Source organism: Rattus norvegicus, chromosome 18 (genome assembly GCF_036323735.1).
Source record: "Rattus norvegicus strain BN/NHsdMcwi chromosome 18, GRCr8, whole genome shotgun sequence".
Lineage (NCBI taxonomy): Eukaryota > Metazoa > Chordata > Mammalia > Rodentia > Muridae > Rattus > Rattus norvegicus.
This window is the reverse complement of record NC_086036.1, coordinates 24,408,594-24,434,037: the sequence shown is the minus strand read 5'-3', so window position 1 is coordinate 24,434,037 and position 25,444 is coordinate 24,408,594. Positions and strand designations below refer to the sequence as shown.

Sequence of the window (25,444 nt, the reverse complement as noted above, 5' to 3'; positions counted from 1 at the left end):
CCTGGCTACACATGTGAGTCACATAGATTAAACCACATGGTGTAAACACACACACACACACACACACACACACACACACACACACACACACACACTATTCCCTAAAACTTACAAAACTCATATATCCCCTTAATTCTGGGGAGGATTTCTTTGAAGTAGCTCGCTCCCTCTCCCCCTTCCCCTCCCCTCTCCCTCCCTCTCCCCCTCTTCCTTCTGCCTCCCTAGCTCCCCACCACATTTTACCCAAGCAGGTATCATTTTACCCTGTCTTTTACTTTAAGTTGTCTCTCATAATGGTCATAATTCTCTCCCACCATGGCCCCTTGGTTGCAAAGATCTCTGTCCTAATAAATCTCATTCTGAAGGGTAACTGGCCTCACTTCCTTCCATCAAATCTGCAGATTTTCTCTCCACTCCTGTGCTATAACAGCACACACATTCACGGACGCTTGTATTTTACACTCCTGGTCTCGAACTCAGCTGAGGCTCCTACGGTGTCTTATGGGTACTCACAGCACTTCCATTTCTTGCCAGGAGAGTTGGGAAAAATCATCAATGCCTTAAGATAATAAAGTGTTGGCTGTCTTGTGTAATTGCTTGACTGTTGTGGGGAAAGTGTAAAAAAGAAGACAACAGAAGGATTGTGTGTGTACACTTTCACCCTGACATAAAGCAGAAAACTTCTGAGCTGGAGCAGTTAGGGGTCAAGAATCATCTCCATTTAATAAGAACCTTTAGAGGCAGGTGTGTGTGTGTGTGTGTGCGTGTGTGTGTCTGTGTCTGTGTCTGTGTGTACATTATAGGTATATGTGTGTGTCTGGCTGCATGTGCAGTGTGTGTGTATGTATTCACATGCATGCATATGTGTGCATGCATTATTTATATGTATATGTGTATGCACACATATGCATGCATTTGTGTGTATGTGTGTTCGAGCATGCAAAAGGCAACCATAAACATTTATCAGGGACTTGTGTAATTGTGGGGATTACATAGCCATAAATACTATTTCTGCTTTCAAGGATTTGAGGCTTAGTAGGGAAGGTAAATGCAAAAATGCTCATAGCTCTCAAGTGTTGCAGATGCTAAAAGCAAAGAGATACAGATAAATATGAAAACTGAAAAAAGAGAGACACGGTTTAATCTAAGAGTAAGGAAGACTTAGGAAGAGCCCCAGAGAAGAAGGCTATTGGGTAAGCAGAACAGTGGGTAAAAGCTGGACTATAGAAGAGCTGGTAAGGAAGGTAAGGAAGTTGGAGTTTGTTATGTGTGTATCTAGAGCCCCTAAAATAACAGGTCAACATCTATTATAAGGAAAAATGGAGCGTCCAAATCATGCAGATTCAGAAAATGGCTGGTGGAAATCTGCAGAGGGCAAGGGGGCTGGGAAACAGCTCAGCCAGTAAAGTAAACCTTGCAAGTATAAGGACTCAAGGTTGACCCCAGCACCCTCTTAAAAGACTGGAGCACCTGCACCCCACTCACCAATCCCCAGGGCTCCTACGGGGTTATTACAAGTGGTGCTGATTGAACTCAGGGCTTATAAAAGAAAACATCCAATCAAAATACATTGTACACATGTAATCAATTCTCAAAGAATAAATAAAAATACACTTGAAAGACAAAGCCCGACATTGTAGGAAGCATACTTGTATTCTAAGGGTGGAGAGGTGGAGACAGACAGATCCCTGGGCCAGCCTGAGTAAACTAGTAAGAGACCCAGATTCAAAAACACAAGGTGTGCTATCTTATTTCCCTCTGCAGTTCATCCTTTCTCATTCCTTAGTTTGTCTTAGGAGATGAGACTCCAGGGCAGAAAAGAAATGGGTCTGTGTGCTTGTGAAGGTTTGCATATGTTTGGCCCAGGGAGTGGCACTATTAGAAGGTGTGGCCTTGTTGGAGTAGGTGTGTCACTATGGGGGTGGGCTTGGAGACCCACCTCCTAGCTGCCTGGGGATGCTCAGTCTGTTCCTGGCTTCTTTTGGGAGAAAATATAGAACTCAGCTCCTCCTGCACCATGCCTGTGCAGGGACGCTGCCATGTTCCCGCCTTGATGATAATGGACTGACCCTCTGAAACTGTAAGCCAGCCCCAATCAAATGTTGTCCTTTATAAAACTTACATTGGTCTTGGTGTCTGTTCACAGCAATAAGACCCTAACTAAGACATTGCTCTATTCACTGCTATCAAGAGACTTAGAGAGGTTTGTAAAGACAGAGAGAGCAGAGTTAAGGTTACGGACAGACATGAGAGATGGGATAAATTACAAAGAGAAGAGCCTAGGAGGAAGGACGTTCTTGAAAAACCACAGCTGTGATCTTGTGGACCCCAGAAAGCTCTAGATTTGAAATGTCAGAATAGCACAGACTAGAGTGAGGGTTCCCCCAATGCTGTTCACCGAAACAGTGTGGAAGCTAAGCTCAGTCAGTTTTTCTAACAACCTCACACAAGGCGCTCATGTCTCTCCCTTCCCCAACACTCTCTCATCCCTGAGAGACAGATCTACTCCTGAACCTAGGCTCTAGGGGCTCCACAACCATACCACCAGGCTTCAGTGTCGGTTGTCAAGGTGGGGAAGTGTAGCTCACACACAACTGAACCTGCCAGCTTTCCAAAGTCCTGCTGCCTATATAGAGGCACACCCAAGGAAAGAAACACTGAGGGTTCACCTCAGACCCCACACACATGCTGTGTGCTTGCACCTGCGTGTGCACACACACACACACACACACACACACACACAAGTTGAACAAGGCTCACACTCTCTCCCATGATGCACTGCTGAGACTGGAATCTACAGTATTCATCCCATCCCGTCAAGAGAGGTATGGATTTCAGTCTCACCAGAGGGCGGGGCAGTGGGTCCAGTACTCCGAGCCAAGCACTGTAAATCCCAGAGAGAACTGTATCTCCTTGAAAAGAACCCCTGACACTTTTATCTTAATTAAGCTGCACGATTGTTTTCCATGACTTTCCTGAACTTTTTTCCTCATCAGATCATTGGAATGCCTCAGAGCCCACAGGTCTTTAGCTTGCTCAGTGCCCCGAATAGAACTGCAGACATTTTGTGTTCGAAATTTAGCATACAGTGTAGTGTCATGTAGCGTTAAAGCAGGAGAATGGTTCTGGAACAGGCTAGAGTCAGACAAAACTCTCACCTCAAGCTCTGACTCTCTACGACCTGGGAGAAATGACTTGAATCTCCACACTCCTGGTTCTCATGAGCAAACCAAAATGTTGGAACTTTAGGGATCTGGAAGACATCATTGGGGGTTGGGGGGTGAGGTATGAGGGTGAAGGACATGTGTGGGAAGGGGCTTGCACAAGTCTTTGGGTGTGGCCATCAGAGGACAGACAACCTCAGATGTCATTCCGCACAGGCCATGCACCCTGTTTCCTTCGTCCTTGGCATGAGGCTCAGCAATTAGAACAGGCTGTGTACTCCAAGGACCCACCTGTCCCCATGTCACCAGCAATGGGATTACTGTGTCTCACCATCCCCTGCTTTGAGGTGGGCAATAAGGATCAAATCCAGGTGCGTATGCCTGCACAGCAAGTGTTTTACAGATGTTTGCCCAGCCTAACATCTCTTTGCAGAAAGGTGTGTGTGTTGGGAATTGTGATGGGTCTGAAATTTTACCTCTTTTCAGTTTTTTCAGTGAGCCCATAACAGTTACATGGATATCAAGAGGTGACAGGAGATGAACAGAGAGGCAACCCCAGCCCAGCAAAGAGCAGAACATAAGCAGAATCAGACATCCCATGTGGTTGGTGTAAATGAGTCCAGACAGTGCTCCTCCACACCGTAGGTTGAGCTCCAGAAGGGAAATGTGATACCATGAAAGGTATATCCTGGATGTCAGGCTGGAAGTGTACCTGCCCTTTACCCTTGAGGAATCATCAGTTCTACCTTCTATTTGGAAGGCTGGGGAGTTAACTCAGTCCAGTAAAGCTCTTGCTATGCTAGCATAGGTACCCCAGTTCCATTCCTAGAACCCATGTTAAAAAGCTATAAAAGGGGTGCATGCCTGTAGTCCCAGTATTGGGCTGCAAAGAAAAAGAGGATCCCTGGGGCTTTCTGAACAGCCAGCCTAGCATGTTTGCAGAGCTCCAGACCAATGAGACACACTAAAAATGTCAGGTAGAGCTGGGAATGGTGGCACACATCTGTGACCTCAGCACTGGGGAGGCAAAGGCAGGCAGATGTCTGTACATTCAAAGGTTAGTCCAGTCTATGTATCAAGTTAAAGGCCACTCAAAACTATATAGTGAGAGCTTGTTTTAAAAAAAAAAGCAATGTATACAGTGCCTGAGGAATGACATCTAAAGCTGTCCTCTGGCCACACACACATATGCAGCAACACAAATTGCATGATCACATATATGCATGCACACAACATATATATTACATTATATACACACAGCCATATATATAGATATATAGATATAGATACAATATTTAAATAAGAATACATGCAAATATAAAAGATGGTCCAGAACAAAGGGCCCTTCCTGTTTCACTTTCCAGATGACAAAAATGTGAGACCCATGAAGAATTCCCTCCCTAACACAGCAGGTGTCACCCCACACAGTGCCTGAGACCCTGTGGGTGCTTTGTACCTGTTTCACACAGAGGTACAAACAGTAAACCCTACAGCATGATAAATAACTAAGGAATGGGCCCTTAAAAGATCTCAACCTTTTCACTGAAAAACCAGAATATCTGCTCTGTAAGGCACGGGGGCTTTTGAAGTAGAAAGCCGACTCCATTCTATTGCTAGTATTTGAGGAATCTGCCCACGGTTTCAGTTGTTTTGGCTGGTTTTCTGTCACTGGGACACATGGAAGTGTGCAGTTGGGGAAATATCAGCCCCTGGGTAGATCCATAGATCCAAGTGAAGCTGAGAAGACTCTCCCAGCCTCCAGGTCCAAGATCCCTTGTGATTGAGAGAGAGGGCAATACTTCCCACTCAGAATTCCTGTCTTCAACTTGAAGCTGAACCCTTGGGCCAAACCCTGTTTTTAAGTAACCGGAATCATTGCTTTTTTTCTCTCCAAGTCATGCCCAAGCCTTAAGTGAGGCATTTATATGACTCCTTGCAAGGCCTGGGGAACGCATTAAAAGAGGGAGTGGACGGCCATTCAGAGCCTGCCTCACATGTGCCATATATATATATATATATATATATATATACACACAGTCACCAAGACTAGATCAGATTGATGAAGCTAAGAAGGGCATGCTGACAGGAACCAGATATAGATCTCTCCTGAGAGACACAGCCAGAGCATGTCAAATACAGAGGCAAATGCTAGCAAACCATTGAACTGAGAACAGGACCCCCGTTGGAGGGATTAGAAAAAGGATTGAATGAACTGAAGGGACTTGCAACCCCATAAGAACAACAATGCCAACCAATCAGAGCTCCCAGGGGCTAAACCATGGCTCCAGCTGCATAGTAGCAGAAGAAGGCCTTATTGGGCTCCAATGGAAGGAGAAGTCCTTGGTCCTGCCAAGGTTGGACCCTCAGTGTAGGGGAATGTCAGGGGGGAAGACGAGGCTCATGGGGGGGAACACCCTTATAGAAGGGGAGGGAGATGGGGTAGGGGGCTTATAGCCGGGAAACTGGGAAAGGGAATAACATTTGAAATGTAAATTTTTTAAAAATCCAATTTAAAAAAAAGATTTAAAAGGCCTTGTCCCTCTCAATTAAACAAGCTGCTCTCTGGAAAAAAAAAAAAAGAGGGAGTGGAGAGAATAAGAACCCCATGAAGGAGTAGAAGTCTGTGGAGAGCCACCTTGCAGGCATGGCACGCCTGTCACACAGTGCAATTAGCAACCCCAGTGCGTGCTCAAGATTGCCTAGGATTAGACGCATCAGCCTTCTGTTATGGGGGAGGTGGTCTGAGAAGGCGCAAACCCTCCCTGAGTATTTATTAAGGATTACTACGGTATGGCAAGTGGTAAATCACCCATGGTCCTGTGAAGAGCTTGCTCACACTCTGAAGTAACCTCAGTTAAACTCTTAATTCACATACAAAGACAGAGATGTTTTTAAAGTAATAGGAAATTTGAAGTAGTAGGAAATATTTTTACATTCCTCCCTTTTTTAAGATCAAGCACTGATGCCCAAGAAGCTCCCTCATTCCCAGAAGGACCATGTAATTTAGAGATGTTCATGATTTTGAATGTATTTTTACTTGTATTTTTAAAATGATAGAAGGAGGGATAGAATAATAGGATGGTGAGCATGTACCCACACAGCGAGACTCTGTCAACCATTCTACATCTGTGGTCCAAGTTTACACCATGTGGCAAGCGCATTACCTAAAGAGTATTCGTCATGGTAATTAAGGTATTACAATGGCTGCAATTGCTAGAGGTTCCAGGGTGGGATCCAGAGGTAGATGCTTCCCATTGGCTCAGACTGAGATGTTAGGGATGCTCTATTTTCATGGGGAAGGACTTCAGGTGTTGTCCTTATGTGACTGATTGCCATGGCCCTCTCAGTGACATGTCATTGTTACATGTTCCAGAACAAGTAGAGCTTGGCAGGAAGCTGGCCCCAGGCCTGCCATTCTCAATTCTGAGATATCCCGGGGTTTGGGCTGGCTCAACCTTACCAATTCTTCTATCTGGTGGCCTGATCCACTTGCCCCACACAGGTTGACATTAAAACCAACCATCAAATACGCAGAAAACGTGGAAGGGATTAAGGATAGGCTGAAGCCAGAAGCTACAAAGAACCAGAGCTCCAGGATCTGGGCCTCCATGCTGGGGATTTTGCATATCATCTTACTAAGAATCCTTAGCAAGAGGGATTGGGGGAGGTGATTCCATGTCAGAGCACAAGTGGCAGCTGATGCCGAAGATGAGTGAGAAGATATATTCTGGAAAGACAGAGTGGAAACTATTCAAGCCCGAATACACCTTAATTTTTGATTCTTTGAAAATTTTTATACACGTATGCATATTGTGGTGGTTTGAATAGGTTTGGCCCCAATAAACTCATGTGTTTGAGTGCTTGGCCCACAGGCAATGGCACTGTTAGGAGGTGTGGCCTTGTTGGAATGGGTGTGGCCCGATGGGGGAAGTGTGTCACTATGTAGGCAGTGCTAGTTGCTCTGTCCATGAAGAAAGTTACCTAGAGTTACATAGAGTTCTCTCAATGGGGCTCCCTCACAGTGGACAGGAGGAGGATGACCCAGGAGTTGCCTACTGCATAAGGCTGGGTCTCATAGTGTTCAATCTACACCCAGTGTGGAAGAGAGGTTCCTCCTGTCTGCCTGCAGAAGACAGTCTCCTCCTGGCTGGTTTTGGATAAAGACATAGAACTTGGCTCTGAAACTCTAAGCCAACCCCACAGAAATGTTTTCCTTTGTAAGAGTTGCCATGGTCATGGTGTCCCTTTGAAGTAATGAAACCCTAAGACATATATCCTTATCATGTCTACCCCTGACTCTCTCCATCCAGTTCCCTCTGGACTCCCTCCACACATCTCACTCCCAACCTCATGTCCTTTCCTTTTTGAATAACCCATTGTCTTGGTTACTTATGTATTGGTGTGGAGACATCATGACCAAGGCAGCTTAAAAAAGAAAAGAGTTTATTTTGGCATTACTTATAACTTCAGAATGGAGTCTCCAATTATCATGGTAGGAAGCATGGCAGGTAGACAGGCATGGTGCTAGAGCAGTAACTAAGAACTTGTGTATTGACACAACAACTATAAAGCAGAGAGAGGGAGAGAGCGAGAGCGAGAGAGAGAGAGAGAGAGAGAGAGAGAGAGAGAGAAAGAAATTAAATATGGTGTAGGCTTTTGAGACCTCAAGACCTACTCCCCCCCACCCCCTGTGACACACTTCCTCCAAGAAGGACCTCTTCCAATAAAGCCACACCTCCTAATCCTTCCCAAACAGTCCCACCAACTCCTACCAATAAACATCCAAACATATGAGACTATGAGAGCCACTTTTCTTAAAACACATAACACCCATTGAGTCCAATCAGTGCCTCCAATATATACTCACAGATATTGTAATCCTTAGGCACAGGAGCAAAGCTGCCAGCAGCTACCTCCTAAAGAAAGTGATTATCTCTTCTCCAGAAGCCATCTACTAAGTGCCAGTAGCCCCTCAGCTAGGGGTGGAGCCTCCTGCTGTGCTGTGCTTCTTAGCTGACCTGCTCTTAGGCACATATGAACTCCTTATTGGAAGCCTGACAGATGGGTGCAGGACCACGAATTCACTTGAACCTATATTAACTGCTAGGCTCCAGATATATAGATCACTACAACTCCTGGGGCAAAAAGATCAAAATGAACTCTCTGGGTTTGAACAAAGACTGAAACATATATAAAATGAATCAAGCTCTTTGTGATCACCTAGATCAGTGGTTCTTCCTAAGGCTGAAACCCTTTAAAACAGTGGCCCTCCCCCACCATAAAGTTATATAAATATCTGTGTTTTCCAATGATCTTAGGCTAGCCCCGTGAAAAGGGCCATGACCCACAGATTGAGAACCACTGAATTCAACGCATTACATTGGTGAAAAGGCACTTGACTAGAACCCGAAAGGGAAGATAAAAACAAAAGATTCAAGATGTTCAATGTGGCATCTCAGATACCAAGGTGTACTGGATAGTTTCATATCAACTTGACACAAGCTAGAGTCATCGAAAAGGAAACGATCTCAACTGGGGAAAATGCCTCCATAAGATTCAGCTTGTAGGGCATTTCCTTACTTAGTGATTAATGGGGAGAGCCCAGCCCACTGTGGATGGTGCCATCCCCTGGGATGGCATCCTGGGTTCTATAAGAAGTCAGGCTAAGAAAAAACACGTGGAGCAAGTCAGGAAGCAGCATTCCTCCATGGCCTCTGCATCAGCTCCTGTCTCTAGGTTCCTGCCCTGCTTGAGTTCCTGTCCAGACTTGGATGATGAACAGCTATATGAAAATGTAAGCCGGATAAAACCTTTTCAACCCAACATGCTTTTTGGTCATGGTGTTTCATGGCACAAGGGAAGGCCACTCTACCCGAATTTTCTTCAGTTACTAGTTGCTTGCTTTATTGCTGCCAAAAAAATGCCAGACAAAGGCAACTCCTAGGAGGAGTTATTGTCCACAGTTGAGAATACAGTTCATCAAGGTGGGAAAGTCATGCAGCAGGAGCCTGAGACTGCTGGTTCCATTACACCCACAGCCAGGAAGCAGAGAGAGATGAGTACCCATGCTTGAGTCACTTTCTTCTTCACATTTGCTGTAGAGCCCCAGCCCATGGAATGGTGACATTCACACCCAGGGGTTTCTTCCAACTTCCATAAATTGAATCTAGAAAATGTAGCTGGTCTTTGCTAACTTGTGGGTTCTTTTTCCTACTGTTTATCCAGCCTTCCCTCCCCCCCACACACCTACACACACAGTTTCACCCAATATCACTAGAGATGAGAGAAGGAAGAATAGAGGGGGAGAAAGAGATCGCTGAATCTAATTACTTTCTTCTTGTTTCTTCTTTTAGTACAACTGGTAACAAACCACAACCAATCCCCCTGAATGACCAAGAACCACCGAACCTATCTCTCCAGGCCTTGGCATTTCTACACCCTCTGAAAAGTTCCCAGAATTCCAAACATCGCACAATTGCAGAAACTATTTGCAACTGACAAAAACATGTCTCTGCTAGAGCATGAGGCAAATCATAGTCAGCTGCTATGGACAGTCTGAAGATGTTCCATATCCCCACACCTGAGATTAAAATAATAACACTTCCTTATAATATTTCTGTGGTTTTTTTAAGAAACCAAAGTTCCAGAACTCTCATTACAAGATAAAAATCTCACAGATATGTCAGAAATTCTTTCCACGGTAATTTTAGGTAACATAGGTTGACAATCAGAAGTGTACCATTGCGGAAGGGGTGGGTGTATGGTGCAGAGGCAGACGGACACAGCAAAGGATACGGGCAGTTACCCTTTCAACACCATATCAAGGCTCAGCTATGACAACCTTCTCATGTTGAATGGCAGCCAGCCTTTGAGAAACAAGATACAGAGAGAAAGCTGGAACGAAGTCAGGCTAATCCACGGGAGTATTTTAAAAAGTCACAAAGAAAAATATGAGATTGTGTCCAGTCTTGTCATTTTCCTGAAAGGTGACAAAATGGCAATTTGGAGACTCCAGAGTGTATGGGCTCTATGTACACTTTAGATACTGAGCACCTGTGCAGTGCCAGCATCTCAACTCCACTAACATCTGTGCCACACCAGCCATCCTTGACTTGGTGAATACCGATGTGGTGTTAGGCACCGAGCCACACAAACTCCAGCGTGCCCTGCAGCTCCATAATCCTGAGCCCCAGTGCAGTACTGAGCACGTTTGTGAGTCTGGTCCAGCACAGCCAAATCTGAGCGATGCCAGTCGGTACCTGGTACCTACCGGGGTGAAAGTTTAAGCATCTAAGCAAGATGAGTATCAGATGCAGAACTTAGAGCTTCTTGGTTTTATAGATGACTATCACCACTTGAAGAAGACAAGCTGAAGTATCCTCTTGGAGATTTGAACTCCTCTCAACTTAAAAAAAAACAGGAGCTAGAGAGATGGCTCAGTGGTTAAAAGCACTGACTGTTCTTCCAGAGGACCTGGGTTCGATTCCCAGCAAGCACATGACAGCTCACAGCTGACTGTAAGTCCAATTCCAGGGGACCAGACACTTTCACACAACCACACATCCAAGCAAAAAAGTAAAGTGACAGCAACAACAGTAATAATAGCAACAGTAATAGTAATAAATTCTGCCCCTCCTTTTCTCAGACTAAAACAAATCAACTCTGTGAGATGCAGCGAAGCATAAGGTAAGCTTTGTGTTGATGTACCTGCTTTGTGAATCCCAAAAGACCACTAAGGAGCTGATTCCAATGCAGTCACAGTGGGGTTTCTTTATTACAAGTTCAAGCTCGGCTTACTTACTGCCAATCCTGACGCAGCAGAACGGGTTAGCGAAGCAGCACAGGGCCCTCAACGGGACAAGGTTTTATAGGAAATGGGAGCAAGTGAGGGGTGTCTACGCTGGCAAGCCTCTAATTGACTGTTGTAAGCCGACAGGCGGTGCTCTGAAGCAAGACCATGAACAACCACAAACGCTCAGAAAATACATCTGAAACATCAGAGTAATCTTTGATTGACTGTTGCTATGAAGTAGCCAGGGAGTAACTCTGGGGTATGGGCCAGGGACAAGCTGTGGGGTCCTTTCCGGTACTTGGGTGCAGCCTGGGTTCAGCTACAGGTCAAGTTTCTCACAAGATGGAGGCTGGTCCCAAAGTGGAGCAGGTTGGCCTCTCAGTGTCGTGACTACTATAGAGGTACATTTCCTGCTGCCGTGATCCAATCCCTGCAGGAAAGGAAGAGTTCATCAGAAGTCACAACAGCGAGGGCATATGGCAACTGGTCAGGTTGCTTCCACAGTCAGGAAGCAAACAGTGCTGAGTGCTGATGCTCAGTTCACTCTCTGTTTTCATTCAGTCTGCGGGGTCAGCCCATGGGACGACATGGCCTACCTCTAAAGTATCCCTTCCCACATCAATTAAGGTAACCCAGCAGGATCATCTCGGACACACACAAAGGTGCGGCCCTGCAGTGATGCCTCATACAGTGAACTTGAGCATAATGATTAGCCATCACAACTCTTTCCCATCCCTACCTTACAACGTGGTTTTTATTTATATGAACTCGTGTTTGATGGAAAAGGAAGGAGACTAAAAATTGAAACAGCCAAGATGTGCTCAATTCTTGGCAGCTAGCTGCAGCTAGCCACTAGGGAGATAGAAGGAAGTTCTCTTTTTGTTTTCCTGACCAGTATCAATCACTTGCCACTGGAAAAAAAAGTCTAACAGAAAAAAAAATGTGCAGCTGCATTATTGAGAAAGAAAATACAAATACATGTGTGTGCATGTGTGCATCGATACATGTACAGGCACATCAGCATGAAAATAGATGCCTGTATCATAATTCTGCATGATCATTACAGTGGGATTATTTAAGGGACACTCAGCAGTACATGGAAGCTTTTCTAAAATCGACCAAAACCCGGGACAAATTCAAAAAGACTGAAATCACAAATTGCATCCTATCTGAGAACAGTGCACTAAAACTTAAAACCAGAGCAGACAAAGCTCTAGGAAATACACAAACTCACGGAGATTAAACCGTTCAGTATTTAATGATGTGGGTCAAAAACAAAATCAAGAGAGAAATAAGAAATCCCTTGGAACTAAATGAAAATGAAAACACACGACAAAAGCTTTGGGGCAGGAGCAGTCCTGTGAGGGAGATTTATAGTTCTACCTACATGCCTCCATTGAAAAACCAGAAGAAACAAGCAACTCAATGATTCAAATCAAAAAGTTAGAAAAACAAGAACAAGCCAAATCCAAACTCAATTGATGGCAAGAAATAACAAAAGGCAGAGCAGAAATCAGAGAAATAGAAACAAAGAGAATAATACAAAAATCAACAAATCTAAGAGCTGGCACCTTGAGAAGAAAAACACATGGACAGACCCTTGGCCCAAATAACTGAAACAAAGAAAGCCAGGACCCAAATGAACAGAGTCAGAAACGAGCGTGGAAACACTACACGGACATCAAAGAAATTCAGAGTAAGGGACTATCGTGAAAAAAACCTGTACTTTGTTAGTGTGGAAAACCAAAGAGAGATGGATGGGTTTCTACGTTCACCCAGACCACCAAAATTAATCCAAGAAGTCAACCACCTCAACAGAGCCATAACGAATGAGAAGGTTGAAGTAATAATAAAAAACTTCCAGCTAATAACAAAACAAAATAGAAAAGTCCTCCGTAGCCACATGGATTCACAGCAGAATCCTAGCAGGCATTTAGAGCAATAAGACAACTGAAGCAGATCGAAGGGATACAAACAGGGAAGGAAGATGTCAACGTGTCTTTATTTGCAGATAATATGATAGTATACTTACATGGCCCCCAAAACTCCACCAGCAAAACCCCTCCAGCTGATAAACACTTTAAGCAAAGCGGTTGGACCCAAAATCAACGGAGAAAAATCAGTAGCCTGCACATATATAAGTAACAAACGGACTGCGAAAGAAATCAAAGAAATAATACTTTTCACAAAGCCTCAGAAAACATTAAATATTTTGGGTAACTTCTAACCAAGCAAATGAAAGACTCAGATAATAAAAACCTTAAGACATTGAAGAAAGGAATTGAAGATGATATCAGAAAATAGAAAGATCCCCCATACCCATGGATTTGTAGGCTTAATACAGTGAAAATAACTATCCTATCGAAAGCAATTCATAAAGTCAACATAATCCTCATCAAAATTCCAAGATAACTCTTTAGAGAAATTGAAAAAAAATCTTCAGCTTCACATGAAAACACAAAATAATCCAGGATAGGTAACAAAAAAAAAAAAAGAAGAGAAAAAAAAACTCTCTAAATTACAGAAACAAGTTTGCTCTGAGGAGACATGAACAGAAGGAAGCTTGTATCCCGTTTCATTGCCATGAGTAACTCTGCCCTGAGGAACACTTCACCTAACATGGAAACACTCATGCCCGATGAGCCTATACCAATAGGCTTGTCTCCAGTAGGTTACAAAGCAGTCCAGAAATCATGTCACACAGGGACTCGCCTGTGATTTTCTTTATACTACTCTATATTCTTTCAGAAATAATGACTCCAGCCAAGAGAAGACAGATAGGATCCTTTCCGATGTGTGTGTGTGCGTGTGTGTGTGTGTGTGTGTGTGTGTGTGTGTGTGTGTGTGTGTGTGTGAGAGAGAGAGAGAGAGAGAGAGAGAGAGAGATTAAAGGGGAAGATGCAAACGCCAGGTGGGCATTTCTACAGAGTCAGAAAAAGAACCAGGAGACGAAGAGGCACCAGCTCACTGAGGTAGAAACAGGAAGCTGGAGTGCTGTCCTGGACAGGGAGAAGTCAGCTGAGAAAGTCCGATTCTCAGAGAAATCAGAACAGAGAAGTACACACGGTTAGGTTCACACCCCCACACTCGCACCTTCATGCAGCCTAGAGAAACCACAGAAGAGCTGAGGAGGGAAAGATTGCCTCCTGGAAGAACAGCACGGAATCTGAAGGAAGACTTCCTGTAGCAGCCAAGGAAGCCAGAGGCAGAGGATAGCTGGAAGGTCTACCTTGGGATTCATCTTCACAGGACGTAGGAGGGCTGCCTTGAGGTTTACCTTCCACAGTCCTAGCTTTGTTTCTGCCGGTATTAAAAATATTAGTTAAACAGGAACAGAGATTTGTCACAGTTCTGGTAACTGGGTACTCCGAGATCAATCAACACACTGCCAGGTTTGGTGTCTCCAAGAACAAGGTCTTTACTTCCAAAATGGTACCGAGTGTCATGTTTAACTCTCCTTCAGCCCAGCTCCACTTTGAACAATGTAAACAGAGAAACGAGACACAAGTCTGTCCAATGTGGAAAATTCACACAGCAAACGTTGCCGCCAATACTATGTTTTATGTTTTTTTCCTTTTTTTTTCTTTCTTTTTTTCCTATGTCATTTTTATTGGATTTTTAAAAATTTACATTTCAATTGTTACCACCTTTCCCGGTTTCCCATCCCTAAACCCCCATCCCATCCCCCCTTCTTCTATGAGGGTGTTCCCCACCTAACCACCCACCCCTTCTCGACTCCCTGGCCTGACACTCCCCTAGAGGGTCCAGCCTTGGCAGGACTAAGGGTTTCTCCTCCCATTGGTGCCCAACAAGGCCATCCTTTGATACGTATGCAGCTGGAGCCGTGGGTCCGTCCATGTGTACTCTTTGAGTGGTGGTTTAGTCCCTAGGAGATCTGGTTGGTTGGTACTGTTGTTCTTATGGGGTTGCAAGCCCTTTCAGCTTCTTCCATTCTTTCTCTAACTCCTCCAATGGGGACCCTGTTCTCAATTCAATGGTTGACCGTGAGCATTCGCCTCTGTATTTGTCATACTCTGGCAGAGCCTCTCAGGAGACAGCTATATCAGGCTCCTGTCAGCATGCACTTCTTGGTATCAGCAATAGTGACTGGGTTTGGTGGCTGTGTGTATATGGGCTGGATCTCCAGGTGGGACAGGCTCTGAATGGTCATTCCTTCAGTCTCTGCCAAACTTACTCTCTCTCTCTCTCTCTCTCTCTCTCTCTCTCTCTCTCTCTCTCTCTCCTCCTCCTCCTCCTCCTCCTCCTCCTCCTCCTCCTCCTCCTCCTCCTCCTCCTCCCCTTATTCAAGACAGGGTTTCTCTTTGTAGCTCACTCTGTAGACTAGGCTGGCCTCAAACTCACAGAGATCTGCCTACTTCTGCCTCCCAAACGCTGGGATTAAATGTGTGGCCCACCACTGCCAGACTCAGAATTATTTCTTAAGTACTAGTGTTGTTCTTTTTTAATAGTTACCCAGGTTCATCTTCCCATGAGGCGTAATGATGCTTTTCCTGATAACATCACAATGGAGTTAAGGGCAGACCAGGACTTAATTAAGACTTAATGGTGGTCATGTTGAGCAGCCTGTCAGTAGCAGGGAATGAGCCCAGATGTACCTACCTCAGGGCTGCCTCCCTTTGTTGTGATAATGGAGCCAAACTGGAGACCAACGCTGGGAAACAAACATTAGCGGAAACTTTCTTAGCAACCCTAAATTCCACTATGGTGCCCGATTTTTATTCCTATAGGTTAGCACATGGCTTATCGTCCAGCCAGATTGGAAGCAGAACTTCTTTATTCTATTTTGTGTAATGCAATATTTCCTAGGCAAACTTATTAATAAATCGTTCGTAGCATCAGTTTTACTGCTTCAGGTTTCTCCGGCATTTAAAGAGTAAAGACAGAGAGGCACCTATTTCTCCCGGGCACTTAGAAGGGGCTAATGCGTCCAAGAGGACTCTACTTATTGGGTATGAAGTTTCATAATATTGCTGTATTTGAAGATTCAGTTTCAACATAAATTTGGAGGTGACACAAACTTTCAACCCATAATAGATGCAGGGGAAATTTAAACTCTGGAGCTCTACTATTAAAGTTAAAGGTTCTACATGTTATCCAGTGAATTTGTCTGGCCAGATATGACGGTTAACATAGACTGGGAGTCACAGGATCAACCTGAGCGGTGGCAACATTGTCCCTTGAGTTGGGGTCCTGGACTGAATACAAAGGAAAGAGCTAGCGATCCAGTACATCTATCCCTTGCTGCTCTTGACTCTGATACAATGTAACAGCCTCCTGCTCATCTGAGGCCCTGCCTTCCCCACCAGGATGAGCTGTATCCCTTCTTAAACCTTAAGCCACAACAAACCTTTCAAGGCTTCCTGAAGTTGCTTTTGTCAAGGAGCTACCAACAACAACAACAATGTCAAATTCCCTGCTGGATAAGAGTCTGCTTATTCAGGGACCCGTGCACACAGGGCCAGAACAAAGCTTATCCAGGCGGGTGGGTTTACAGGATCTCACAGGGTCGAGTGCCAGGAAGAAAAAAGCCTTCTCTAGGAGGGTTTTCACTGAAACAGTTCTCCTTTATTGGGGGTAACAGAGACTGTGTAAACCTTGGGGAGTAGGTAGGGTGAGTGTACATTATTGGCTGATGCAGAGGTCCTGGGAATGTTTCATTTGCCTGAAAAGGAATTCCAGGTGCTTGCTGGACATGTCCTCATGGGCAGAGGGGAAATTAAACCTGTAATTTGACCACCAGGATACACTACCACCTCAACAGTGCTGGAAGGAGAGGTTATACAGGCTGCATGCACTGGTGCAAGCAGACCCCAAGCAAGGAGAGAACAGACCTAACTCCTGCCAGTGTCAGGATGAGATTTGGGGGGTTTGGACATATCTGGACCTCACTCTTGATCTAGATTGGCTCCAGCCCCACAATTTTCCACTCTTCCAATAGCAAAATGCTACAAGAAATAGAAACATAATTTTTCCGGAAGGAGTCAGTGAATGCTCAAAAGGTATGTTCACATTAGTAGAGTCTGTTAGACCATGAAGAATAATGTGTGTGTGTGTGTGTGTGTGTGTGTGTGTGTGTGTGTGTGTGTGTGTGTGTGTGTGTTATTTACCTGGCATGGCTTCTCGCAGTATCTGATAAAAAAAATGAAATTTAGCAACTCAGTTTTCAAATGCCATCCTGTGCCTTTCTGTTGCTGGGAAGCCATTTTATAAAGTCTTATACCTCTTCCCTCTCATCCAGCCTAGAACGTTCCACTAACTGCCCTCAAGCAGAGGAGGTAGACATGGGGTGGGCTTCCAGAAGACAAAGAAGTGTAGTAACAGATCTTCATATTGTATTCAGTGCAAACAATGAAGGTAGTACATATCATAGTGTGGGCTAAAAATATGCCGTTTCTTTAAGCTAATAATAACTGTGTAGGATGTGTTATTTCCTTCCTTAGTAAATGAGTAGACATAGCTCACAGAGGCCAAAGGGCACCTTTGTTCTTCTTCCTCACAGACGTGAAACTGATCTGTCTCAGAGCCTTCGCATCTGCCAGCTCTGACTGTGTCCTCCCTCATCCGTAAGACTGGCTCCTCCTCCGCCTGCTGAAATGCCGGGGACATCACTCTTCTGTCCCTTCCAGACCTCCCAGAATACCTTAACATGTCTTTTAGAAGCTAGCGAAGCGTCATTGCTGACTGACTGTATCTGTATTTTTCACATGAGTTTCTACTCCTTTAACAAAACTATCCTCAAAATCGAATTCAGGTGGGGATGTGGCTGTCGGTAAAATCCTCACCATGTAATCACAAAGACCTGAGTCTGATCCTCAGAAATATATACTAAACATGAGGGTCCCTGTACTTTGCCAGTATGAGGGAAGTAGACATAGGTAGATCCCTGAGGCTCACGGGTCACCCAGTCCTAGTGAAATCAGAGCACTCCATGATCTGTGAGAGATCCTGGCTCAGAAATTAAGCAACTAAGGCAAACACATGCAATCAGTCTCTGAGCCTGCTATATGCAAACACACACACACACACACACACACACACACACATACACACACATACACACACACATATATACACACACATACACACACATACACACGCATACGCACTCACATACACACACAAATACACACACATACACACATACACACAAACATACACATACATATACACGCACACGCACTCACATACACACACAAATACACACACATACACACATACACACACATACACACATACATACACACACATATACATACAATACACACACATACACATACAATACATACACATACACACGCACATACACACACATACACATGCACATACACACACATACACATGCACATACATACACATACACACATACATACGCACACACACACATGCACACAGATACACAGACACACACACATATACACACACATCCACACATACATACACACACGCACACACGCAAACACACACATGCACACACGCACACACGCAAACACACACATGCACACAGACACACACACATACACACACATACACACACATACATACACACACATCACACGCACACACACACACATAGACACACACACGCATTTGATCAAGTTCCATAAGCATTGCACACAGAAAGCCCTCGTTTAACCAAACATGTTCCAGAGAAATAGCTTGAGGATGAGGACTTTTCTGTGCATGTCCAGCAAAGCAGCTTAGACAGAGGGAAGTTTGCCACAGTCCCACAAAGTCCCCTATGTCCCATCTCTCCTCAGTGCCCATTGTTGCTCTGTTATTCACTTCGGGGTTGGCCCTGCATGTCATCCAAAGATAGGCCCATATGTGCCAAATATGAGCGCCTTGTCTTGTCATGATTGTGTCAGTAATATGACCTCACAACTCTTCTTCGCCTGACGCTCATGTTTTGAGTATTGCGGGTAGCCTACAGTGTACGGCAAAATGTATGGTGGTTTACACTACGCTGTATAAGGGACTTGAGTATCCAAGAGTTTTGGTATCCAAGGATCACATCCCCAGACATGTGTGGATAGGCAAGGTATTGTTTTAGGATCTACCTTGTGGGCCCTAATAGCACTTCCCTTGTTAATCAATGTCCCAAGTCACCCTCAGCCCTGCCATTCACTGGGATGAGTTGAAAGGCTTCCTCAGAGAATGTGGCCATCAGGGACACTCCCCCTTTCTGCTAGGATGCCCGGCAGTTAACACAGTGTCATGTGACTAAAAAGAGACCTAGTTTCCACCTCTGTCTGGGAAGGAGCTGCTTGCCCAAAGGAGCTACCTAATGGACACTGCCAGATATGGGATCCAGACAAGTCCACCATGGTTCAGAAGCACGAGAAACCCTGGAGGTGGAAGCTGAGCTGATCACACCACTGCCTGCCTAGGCTCTGCCTTCTAGGCATGGATCAGAGTCAAAGGCACCTGCTGGGACTTCAAGATTCTTGGGTTCTAGAACAAGGAATTGGACCAGAGACATGTAGATAATGGCAGGACAGAAGCAGTTCCTTCAGAAAGCGTGCACTGTGGGGCTGTGGGATAGCTCAGTCAGTACAGTCCACTGTGGCCCCCTCAGCCTGGCAGGCTAGGGAGACTGTGAAAACGCCCACGAAAGGCAGAAGCTGACTTTGAGTGATAAGCCTCATCGGTCTGAGCAGAAACATCTGCCTTGACTGTAGCCGTGAACCTTGACGTGCCGGAGTTAACAAGCTACAGCCTTGATTTGTGCCTGAGTTAAGGAACTGCAAAGCTGTGGAAACTTAGATTTACTGCTGTACTGCCGCTACCCCCACATTACTGTTCTGGGGATGGGTTTTGTGATTTCCCATTTGCATACACTGTGCTGAATATTAAAATTTGAGCCTTGAGCAGATCACTGTCTTGGCTTCATGTTTCTCTTGCCCCCTACTCTTTTCATTTCCAGCCCTCCTTTCAAGTGAGCTCTGCTCCACCTTAAGCCTCTGGATGGCTACAGTCCACACACATGTGAGGACCTCAGTTTCATTTCTTAGAACCCATATGACAAGGTCAAGCATGGTGGCATGTGCTTGTGACCTGAACACTGGTGAGATGGAGATGGGAGGACCCATGGACTCCCCAGACAGCCACTCTAACTAAATTAGTGGGTCGCAGGTCCCACTGAGAGTCTCTCAAAAGCTAAGCTAACAATTTCATTGAGCTGCCTCACCTAGGTGAAGTCTTGGAGCTGAAAGAGCGTACCCCTAAATGGGGAGCCACGTCTCTCGCTCCAATCGTGGGGTGGGGTGCCCCCAGGAATCACGAGTAGCCGGTCTTGATGTAACAGCAAGAGGTAGCGTTTATTAACGAGATCCCGGACTGACACGTATCTCACACAGGAGACAGAGGAATCGGCCCCAAGCCTCTTCAGGCAGGGGTTTATATAGGAGAAGCCAGGGGGTTTCATGTGGTTATCAGCAAGGGAAATGGGTACAAGGTCTCATCTGCAAGCAGTACGTGCGGGCTGGGGTGTTCTCAATATAGGAGAACGTCTTATCTTTATCTGTAGAGCAGGGAGTCATCCGTCCGGATGGCCCCCGACTCAGAGGAGATGGTGGCTGTTAGTTTCTGGAACAATCCCTTGACCTTGCTTTTAGGCTTGGCCGGGCACATCTCAGGCCAGCTCTGTCCTGTCCCCTTACCTGCTGTTCTTCTGCAGTTTTAATGAAGTTTTTATTTTAACTCTTCATTCCCCTCTACTTTTTGTGAATAGTTTTAATCTTAGAACTACATGATGAGTTCAGCATCTAGAGGCTCTTCACCCCGTACAGCCTGATACTGTTGTCTTAACATGAGGACATGTACAGCACTAATCCGTTCCCTGACAAAAGTTAAAAGGCAATTAATGATGTAGGGCCCAAAAGTGAGCAAAAGGAGGAGGATAATCAAGGGACCGGCTAAGGCCGACAACAGGGTGGTAAGCCATGGGGACCTATTGAACCAGCTTTGAAACCAGCTATCATTGGCTTCTCGTTCTCGTCGTCTCTTGTCTAGCCTCTCTATAAGTTTAGCCATAGAATCTTTAATGGTCCCTGAGTGATCGAGGTAAAAACAACATTTTTTCTTCAAAGCAGCACATAGCCCTCTTTCTTTAAGGAATATCAGGTCTTATCTTCTCTTATTTTGAAGGACTACCTCTGAGAGGGAGGTTAGGTATTCTTGGAGGTCAGAGTCAATAACAGTTCTGAATTCTCTATAAGCCTTGTATTGTACGGCAACAGCAGATGTCCTTGTGCTGCCCTTGTAGCACCTAGATAGCCTTAAATAATTTTTAACTCTCTTTTGTGTCTTATTAAGTCTTTAGCATCAGGATTCTAATCTGGACACTATCTAAACCTATACACCAAGGTCATGACCAGCTTTCAGAACTTTTAAACTTATACAGATTGTGATTCCTGAGGCACAGTCTCAAGGAGTGTTAGGAGTACTAACATATGTAATGTTAAATCAAGCCTATCTCCTCACCTATCCCAATGGAACCCAGGGCAAACATGAAATTCTTGTTTCCAAAGCACACTCAAGTGAGCATTATAGCAACCTCCCAGTCACTTAAGTCTAGGGAGCTTTTTGAAGATCTGAGTGTCCCTCTAGGTCCCAGCTCTCAGCCCCAACAGCTAGTACGCTGTTGGTGAGGGCTGAGACTTGATGGCTGTCAGGGTGGTCAGTAGCACCAGGTACGGTCCTATCTAGTGAGGCTCGAGTGTCTGGGCTCAGTGTAGCTGCAGTCTCCGACCTGGAACTGATGAAATGTCTCAGGGGTCCCCGGGGCATAGGCTGCTGTCAGCTGTGAGCAGATTTCTTTCTGTATCACCTGTAGGTCTTTTAGCCTGACATACAAATCATTATTACTATGACATGTTGGTTCAGTAACATCATCTGATACAGTCAGAGGAGCTGAGGCCCCATATAAGATCTCAAAGGGGGTAAAGCTGAGTCTGGAATGGGTATTTCTTGCTCTGAAGAGAGCAAGAGGGAAGGAGTGTCACCCAGTCTGCGCCAGTCTCCATGGTCAATTTGAACAGGGTCTCTTTTAGAGTCCTAATTTTTTTCTACCTGTCCTGAACTTTGAGGTCTGTAAATATAATGTAATTTCTAATCAACCTCTAAATACTTGGCCACACCCTGGCTTACCTTGGCAACGAAAGTAGGGCCGTTGTCTGACCAGATTACCTTGGGCATTCCAGACCTGGGGAAGATTTCTTCCAGTATCTTCTTGATGATGGTAGAGGCCATCTCTCGTTTGGTGAGGAAAGCTTCTATCTATTCCTGAAAAAGTATCTACAAGCACTAGGAGATACTTGTGATCATATTTTTCTGGTTTTGTCTCAGTGAAGTTCACTTCGACTTTTTACTAAACTCTCTAGGTCTCTTTGCCCTGTTTGTTTGTTAAGTATTTACTTATTGACATACCTTATACTTTTTACTGTCTCTCTGGCTAAAATCTTAAAGTCTATTATTTACACTTAACTACTTGGACAAACTTTTTATCTCTTAAATGAGTCCATTTCTGTATTTGGCAAAGTGAGTTTTTTCTTTGTTCTCTGAGGAGTATAGCTTTCTCAAGTGTGCCATTGTCTTTTTGTTGTTGTTGTTGTTGTTTAAGCAATTTGGGCCTTTTCTTCTGTTGTACATTCTAAGTGAGGCCATCCCTTAGTCCAATCCCAGTTCCCAGTGGCTGTCTCTTGTAGGCCTGTAACCAGGATAGGCTCCTGTATAGCCATTTCCCGAGCCACTTTATCTGCTTTGTTACTGTCCCATGTCACTGAATCTCTTCCTTCCTGATGTCCTGGGCAATGAATAGTACTCACAGTTGCTGGCTTCACCAGGGCATCCAAGAGATGGCAAAGGCATCTGCGGCACTGATGTGCTGGGGGGTTGAGGTTCAGCCATCCAAGATGACATTGTGTTGTCCACCATGGCAGCACCCACCTATCTCTGACCTTCATGAAGAGAACTGTTCCCATCTGTAGACAAGGTAGCCTCGGCTTTCAGCAGGGGTCCATCAACCAGTCGCAGAAGTCTTTTCTCCACCCATGGGCTTCTGCCAGTGCTTGACACTCAGGTTGCAGTGGCTCCAGGTCAGGATTGGGCAGCAAGGTGACCAGATTGTCTCCATGGCAGCTGACCAGTGGTCCCATCTTCTGGGACATTTCATTTAAAGGCAAAACATCAGCCACTCTACCACAGTTTAAGTCCTGGATTGGGTGATAATTGTTAGTGCCCGGCTGGCAGGAGTGATGTGTTCCAGGCAGAACAGAGACTAAGCCACACATCTCTCAGCATCAGGTACTGGTGCACTAAGACAGGTCTTAAGCTCCACATACACAGTCTGTAGATATGCATATACATGGCCTCACCCAGCCATTTCAGTCCACGCAAGCCATTTTGGAGAGCAAATTTCTCAGGAGCAAGGGATAGGGGCAGTCAGGGATGACCATGAGCAAGTGGGTTACCCAGCCCATGCCAAGGTCCACTGTTCTTCAGGCAGTCCATAAGTATTGTTTGTTGTCAGTAGCCCCTTGCACTCAAGGTCTTTGGATATTGGCCCACTGGGGTGGGGGGCATAGGAGCACAGAGCATTGGGTCTTCTCTTCTATCTCTGTACATAGCCAGCACTCTAGGACCAAGAAGCTCTCCAGTGGCCCCTCTTGTTCTTTCTTGGGCAGTCCCTGACCCAGTGTCCTTTTTCTTTGTATTAGGCACATTGATCTTTAGCCAGGAATTCTCTTCTGTTGCCAGGTACTATCTTCCTAGGTTCCCTAACTACTGTGGCCAGTATATGTTTCTCTCTTGTCTTTTATCTCCCTTTAGCTCTTTAACCTCCTCTTTTTGTCTCTTTTCTTCTCTAGCTTCCTGTTCTTTTTACCTTTTTTTTCTCTTTCTCTTCCACAGTCTCTCTCATATCTTCTGTATCTTCTTTTACAGCTATTAGATGCTGTCCACTGAATCACACTTTAACTTTACTTTTTTTGCAACTTACACTAACTCTCAGCAACTTAGCTTAACCCTTTAAATTTCTGTAATTTTTTTCTTTATATCCTTTCTTTATCTTAGCCAAATTGGTGGGGCATTTTCTAGCCCCTCAGAGACCCACCCTTGGAGCCTGGCAGCAGACCTGGCACTCCCTACCTTTAAGTTAACAGGCAGAAGTGAGGGCCTTCCATCCGTGTCTGGAACATTCTTTCTGGCCTCCAGTAGGATTCCGTCTTTCCTCAGTGGTAAAGAAGACCTGTAATAGTTACTAACAAGCATCTCAAATGGGATGGTGAGAAAACAAGAGAATCTTGAGAATAGAGGTCTACTGAAGAGGGCAAACAGCATTTAGTCACACAGCTAAACCAGGAGGCCTTTTCTTGGACAAAAAGGCCATTGTACAAATAAGCACAAGCTTTGTCTATGAAACAGAAAGGCGAGCAGAGAGGCACCCGATCTGTTATCGACTATCTCTCTAGATTTAGATTTTCCCTCAAGGAGTATCTCTCTTCAGTGTCAGCTCCGTGGCTTTGCCTCTCAAGAGAACCAGCCTCCAAATGACACTAGGCTTCTAGTAACAACTAATAACAAAAGGATGGAGAGATGGTTAGAACCTGGATGCTAGATGCCAGGTGGCTGACAAAAGAATTGTAACCAGTTCACCTGGGGGCTATCAGGACCTCAGTAGCAGCCCTTTACCAAACTGTCTCACTGGGTTAAAGGCCCATGGAAAAGAAAACATTAATCCTGACCTTGGCCACCGCCAAAGCCTGAATTCTAAATCTTGACTGGCAAAATAAAGTTTTTCACAGTTTGTTGTAGATTCTTTGAAACTATTTTAGGGGCTCTTTTTGTCCCCCAACCTGGGGCATTTTGACCACAGGGGCAGGAACTGGCTGCTGTGGGAATAGGATCAAAGGCATTCTCCATGCTAATGATGACCAACGAAAAAAGTAATTTAATGTTGGAGACTGACTCCTCTCTTGGAATAGGGCCAGCAGATAAGGCAGGCTCCCTTAAAGAACTTCTCTAAATGAGCGCTCTCCTACTGTGAGCAAATGTCAGAAATTCCTTTCTTGTTCTTGTTTTCCTTAGAGTCCTCTCCCACCTCGCTCTCAGCCTTTTCAGATAGTTCCTCCTGTAGCATTTCTAATGTAGCCTGTCCCTTTAAGGTTCTTTGCTCCCAAGCAAAATTTAAATCTTTCCCAGCTTATCACAGCTGTCTACCATGAGATTTCCAGAGATAGCGAACCAAGATATAGCAATTCACTAAGAAATCGCTCTGTAGTGTTTCTTTTTACCTTAAGCTTTTTTCTTTTAAACAGCTCTTGAAGAGCCAGAAAAATTGGGTGAGACTTGGGAAGTCTCCATGCTCACTGCAGCAGCTCCGCAGCTAGTTTCCCTTTCCCCTACTGTGTGGGCTGCGAGCACAAGCACAGATAAAACACTGTTTTAAAAATTAACTTTGGCTATCAAC

General features: G+C 44.9%; 1 protein-coding gene across 2 annotated transcripts in view; it reads left to right on the top strand.

Moving 5' to 3' along the window:
- Nucleotides 1–25,444, top strand: part of LOC120098222 (uncharacterized) — a 702,255-nt gene that overhangs the window by 168,927 nt on the left and 507,884 nt on the right. The window lies entirely within an intron of this gene.